Below are 6000 nucleotides of genomic sequence, written 5' to 3'. Positions count from 1 at the left end.
TATTCGTCGTTCTTTTCACCATCTTACAGCCTCCTTCCATTAATTGAATTGTCTGATTTTGTTAGTTTTGACGAAAATTTTCTCACTATCTTTTCGAAAATTCCTCGATATCAATGGATAGATGGATTATGAGCATAAGTACATTTTTCAAAGGGGGTGATTAGAATAAATTTGGTTAAATGAAACACTTTTTGTGTTTGATTGGTCCATTTTTCGACCCTGTAGGATTTATGAAAAAAAAAATTATATACCAACCTGTATCATGCTGAGAAAAATCCATTAAATGCATGAGATAGCGTGAAATCATCTCACGACTACTACATTTTAACTACTTAATTAATTTATTGGTGTAATAATGACTAAGAAAGGCATTAAAATTTCCTATCAGAACTATTGATCTACGGGAAGTTACCATTACGGCAGCATAGGTGAGCAATAAACGGCTGTTATATCTATATCATAATTAGAATTGATTCTGAACTTTTTTTTCGATGAAATGAAAGCTGTTTCAGCTTTGCATGACTGCATATCTGGGATAGGTGATATGGAGAAAACAAATATGATCAATGTTTCTGCTTTGAATAGTTTATCGATGAGAGCACGGGTTCAAAACACACCGTTATAGTGTCCAAATTCCTTGTTTTTCAATCTACACGAAATCTCCCTATTTATATTAGACTGGACTGGAAAAATAGGAAAAAAACAGGAAAAAGAATATTTGACAACAAAATCAGAGGTTCTCCACGGGCCGCCACTGGTTAATGTCAAATTTCGAGAAATTACGAATATGGTTGAAATTTCAGAACTACAAACCAAGTTATTTCATTTCACAGGATGATAATGAACAAACAGATCACCTCCAATTGTTTATCTATAGCATATCTGGAATTTGCATATTATGTGGTCATCCTATGTACTATAATGACGGTGTACATCGCAGGTAGAACATCCAAATTATTCCAACGGAAATTTTATGGTACTTTTTTTACTTTTCTATAAATGGGTCGCCTCCCGAAATGGAAAAACTTGTTTTTTCCTACCGGATTCGAAATTTTGCAAAGGTGGTGATAGGTTCTTTAACCTGAGAATTTTCAGAACTATCCTTATTTGATTTTGAGGTAGGTGGTGACAGTTCAATGTCCAGTTGTGCTGGATAGTGGATCGATATGTTCTAAATTCATGTTACGTTTTTATTTGCGATTCGATAAATCTTAGAATTTCGAAAAGTTTCGCGTTTATATCATTTTCAACTATTAAAGTCACAGAAAATTCAGCTTATATATAGTTCCTCACCTCACTTGTATATACTATAGGTACATCTCACTCTTTTTGATGTAAAAACAATGAAAAGCGTGTTTCAAATTTGAGATATGAAGTCATCGATAATTTTTTCAGATGGCATTTTTTTAAACTATTGCTATTTCAAATTGTACATGTTTTTTGTGGCTGAAAGGATATTAAACAAACATCAATTAATTCTAAATGGATGGAAAGAAATTTTATTCAACTCAAGCCCGGTACTTTCACGTGCGAATAAATAAATTTATTCGATAGATAAGTTTTATTCCTAGGATAAGTAAAAATGCTGTCTATTCACTATCAAATAGCGATATTCATCGAATAAATCTGTCACTGAAAATTAATAATAAGAGTTTATTTGTCATAGATCGAATGTCGGTACGTCATTATTGGTTGCATTTTTTAGATTCTTGAAGTATGGATATTCTTTGTGTGATTTTGACGAAATATTTGCTCTCTAGTTGGAATTATGACAATTTCTACAATGTTGTGTCTGATTTTACATTAATCAGTAAAAAGTAGTATACCGTGTTTTCATAAAATTGTTATTTGTCAAATAATTTCATCTGAAAGCACCGAAATAAGGTATCCTTCAGACATAGAAATAGAGACATGTCTATACGTCTATGCCTTCAGATAGGAAATTATTTGACAGATACTTATTCACATGAATAAAATGTATTCGAAGGTGAAAGTAGTTTAAAATTTGAATGTGAAGAGTTATTTATTTATCATTTTTGTTGAAAAAAAGAGGTGAGTCAAATCAAAGTAGAGTAGCATCATATTGACCATAGATAAGCTAGAATATTTATTGATTTGACGTTTTGTGGGGAGCAACGTTTGCTGAAAAATCTGACGATGAATGATAAACAAACACCTCTTAAAATACTCAGTATTTTCGCAACAAAAAACTGACTTCTAGAGACTTGCATTATAAGTATTCCCAATAATGAAACCAAATAAAATTTTAAAAAATCTTCTCGACTCCAGCAGGCTAACCATCTTCTGAATATCAATGTTTTCCAAATTGGGTGTTAAATAAGGTTTCGGTAATTATACATCTAGATTGAATCTGTAAGGGGATCACCAGAATTCTTAAACCTCTCGACCGGATTTCTTATTTATTCACACTATAAAATTAAATGGGGAATATATAATTCATTAGCTGGGTTTTTATACGAGCGTGAAGACACTGATCACGAAGACTGATCAAATAGTTTTTATCTGACAGGTAGATCTGATTTTATGACCCTGTTAACTAGATTCGAGAGAAAAAAGGGATATTCAGTTTTTCGTTCATTCTCAATCTACGAGAAACACATATCTAGTCGAATGAGATTACTGCTGAGTGATGCAGAATTCTTTGAAATAAGGATATTGAGAACTCTGTACCTGAGGAATAACAATATATTTCCAAACCTCAAGTTGATTATTCAGAAGAACATGGTTTCTATGTTAAGCAGTTCAATGTCAAAATCTTATTGAAGATGCATTTGATACACATTGAAAAGAACTATCAGGACAAAAGGGAAGGGATATTTTTGAAAAAAATCAAATCCAAAAAATATCATTTCACCTCTTTGACTTTCACAGATCTAAGGGTAGCATTTATAATAGAACATCAAGCAGAAACTGAAACACAGAAAGTGTGTGAAAACAAAATTTGATCCAGACTACTCGCTTGGTAGTAGATACTATAAAAGTAGGATATCGAGAAGTGTTATTTCAGATTTGTCAGATACTTTTAGGGGTGTTAGCTACTTACCCCTTGCACACCAGTCCTTGGAAGGCAGAGGCTATTTGTGCAATATATCATTAATTGATTTGTCCAATAAATTTTCATCAAGAACGAAGTGTTTTACCAATTCACTCAATTGAAATATGTTTCTCACAAAAATTGTGATCATCCAAGTGTTAACATGTTTTCTTAGCTGTCACTAAATGTTTGCTCTGCTAGAATAAACGCAATATCATTCGGAATTGAATGGAGCTTTTCAGCATGAGATGAATGAGTTGCATAACAAATACTAATATGGGCAACATGGACGACCTTTTCATTCATAATTTCATTCAGTATTCGCATATTATTACCAGAAACATTTGAACCAACTTTCACAACGTATCCCGCTCACAGCAACTGGGTAATAAAGTTATACAGGCCCGGTTTGACCCTATACCGTATGTTCGAATCATTGGTGAAAGTAATTAATTTCGTTATAAAAATTTTTTATGCATCTGCATCTCGGGTACTTTAGATGTGGGTTTCATTTGAGGATCTTGCAATGAATAAGTGATTTCAAAACGTGATGCAAAAAGAATTTTTTTCTTCTGTTTGCCATAGATTTGCTCTCTGCAAGTATGTATAATATAATTTTTATTTTTTTACTGCCAAGAAAATTACAGAAAGTTCTGAAACTGAACTAAAAAATACTTAATTATTATTATTATATCAATGTATTAAGATGAACAGTCACAAATACGCGCCAGTTGTCCTGGCTGTTTGCTTATTCATCTGAAATTTTTGTTCAATGGTGAAGTTCATCTTGACTTGAAGCTTTTCCTTTAATTCCTCATTTCTTATATTGATGCAAGATGATTTTTGTTGAAGAATTTAACATTCTTGTAATTATCTGTTAATTCCTTCGGGGGATACCCATTCCCAACCACTTCATCATATGCATTTCATCTTCGGATTAATATTTTTGAAATCTACAACTGATTTAACGTATTCAAAATTTAGCCAAAGAAGATAACGAACATTAACTCTCCTCAAGCTAGTGCATATTATGATATTATACTGATCTCTTGTATTTTCCATGCAAATAACTGGATTTGGTATGACTTCAATCAGTTTATTTAAACTTCCATTATGTTCGTCACATATTTTCCGAAGAGATTCAACATTGTGATAAAATACGTAATAACAGAAACTTTTAAGTAGAACGGGCAACATAGCGTTGATTTAAAACCCAAAAATGTTTTGACAAGCTTCTTAACCCCACATTTTCGTACTATACAGAGTGAAATGTGTCAAATTCCCATGGCCAACCGAGTGCTAAAATAAAAGTGAATGGAGTATATGTACGCACACAATCTTAAAACCATTCGTCAACATCTCCCGAATTTGCAGAGAAACCCGCGCGGAGATAAAAGGCCATTCTTCACAACACTCGCTTAGTTCACCTCTCGAACTTCAACATGACGTAGACTCTTGAGTGCGTGGTTGTAGAAGGCGCCAACAAAACTTGATGTACCAATATGGAGTTTGCTATCACCTGTAAATAAAGACTTGTTTTCGTATTTATTAGTGGTTTATTATGAGCGGCAGGCCTGCTGTCCTGATTTTTTGCGTGTAGGAGGCGTTGGATTGTGTCGTTTTACCTCTCCATCACCAGGCAGGAAATACATATTTCGAAATCGGTTTCTTTCGTTCATTCATAGATTGTATTTGTACACTGTTGATGATGAAAGACTCACTATTACAATGTTGAATAAATGCATACGTTTCTCCATTCAAGATTATAAGGATCTTCGACGAAATTGACTTGAAGACTTTAAGTGGTCAGTAATTGTCTCCCATAAGCAATATTAGGTATATTTGGGCACCAAAGGGTCTTTTAACAGTAGAACATCACATCTAGATCACATATGACTCCATTCACTTTTATTTTAGCACTCAGTTGGCCATGGAAATTTGACACATTTCACTCTGTATAGTACGAAAATGTGGGGTTAAGAAGCTTGTCAAAACATTTTTGGGTTTTGAATCAACGCTATGTTGCCCGTTCTACGTAAAAGTAACTGTTATCACGTATTTCATCACAATGTCGAAACTGTGTGACGAACATAATTGAAGTTTATACAAACTGATTGAAGGCATACCAAATTCAGTTATTTGCATGGAAAATACAAGAGATCAGTATAATATCATAATATGCAATAGCTTGAGGAGAGTTAATGTTCGTTATCTTCTTCGGCTAAGGTTTGAATACGTTACATCAGTGGTAGATTTCAAAAATATTAACCCGAAGATGAAATGCATATGATGCAGTGGTTGGGAATGGGTAATAATAATAATAATAAATAATAAATTTATTCATCCTGTAAGACATTATACATGCATAGGACAAGTCAAAATATATAATGATTGAACATTTACAATCTGTCGGAAAAGTATTCACCGACAGTGTAATAACATTTTACATAAAGTGTATCTTCAATTGCTTTCCTAAATTCCTTGAGACTAAGCGACTGTACACCACTTGGAAGGTGATTAAAAAGCTTCATACTCATATACAAGGGTGACATTTCAAACTTAGCAGTTCTGTGCTTGGGTAAAGACATAATTCTAAAATTTCTGGTGTTATAACTATGAAATGTTGTGAGTTTTGTGATATGATTTTCATTTTCTTTCGCATACAAAAGACACCGGAAGATGAATATAGATGCAACAGTCAAAATATTGTTATCCTTAAAGTAAGGTCTGCATGAAGTTCGAGGTGGAATGTTGAACATCATGCGCAGAATCCGTTTTTGGGCTATAAACACTCTACAAACATCAGATGAATTGCCCCATAACATTATATTGTAAGAAATGTGACTGTACACAAGGCTGTAGTATACATTCATCAAAGACTGTAGGGGAATTAAGTTTCTAACTCTACTCATAGCATAAAAGGAGCTATTCAGTTTTTTGCAAAC

The sequence above is a fragment of the Coccinella septempunctata genome, chromosome 6 (assembly GCF_907165205.1).
Source record: "Coccinella septempunctata chromosome 6, icCocSept1.1, whole genome shotgun sequence".
NCBI classification, from domain to species: Eukaryota; Metazoa; Arthropoda; class Insecta; order Coleoptera; family Coccinellidae; genus Coccinella; species Coccinella septempunctata.
Note: the sequence above shows the minus strand (reverse complement) of the source record.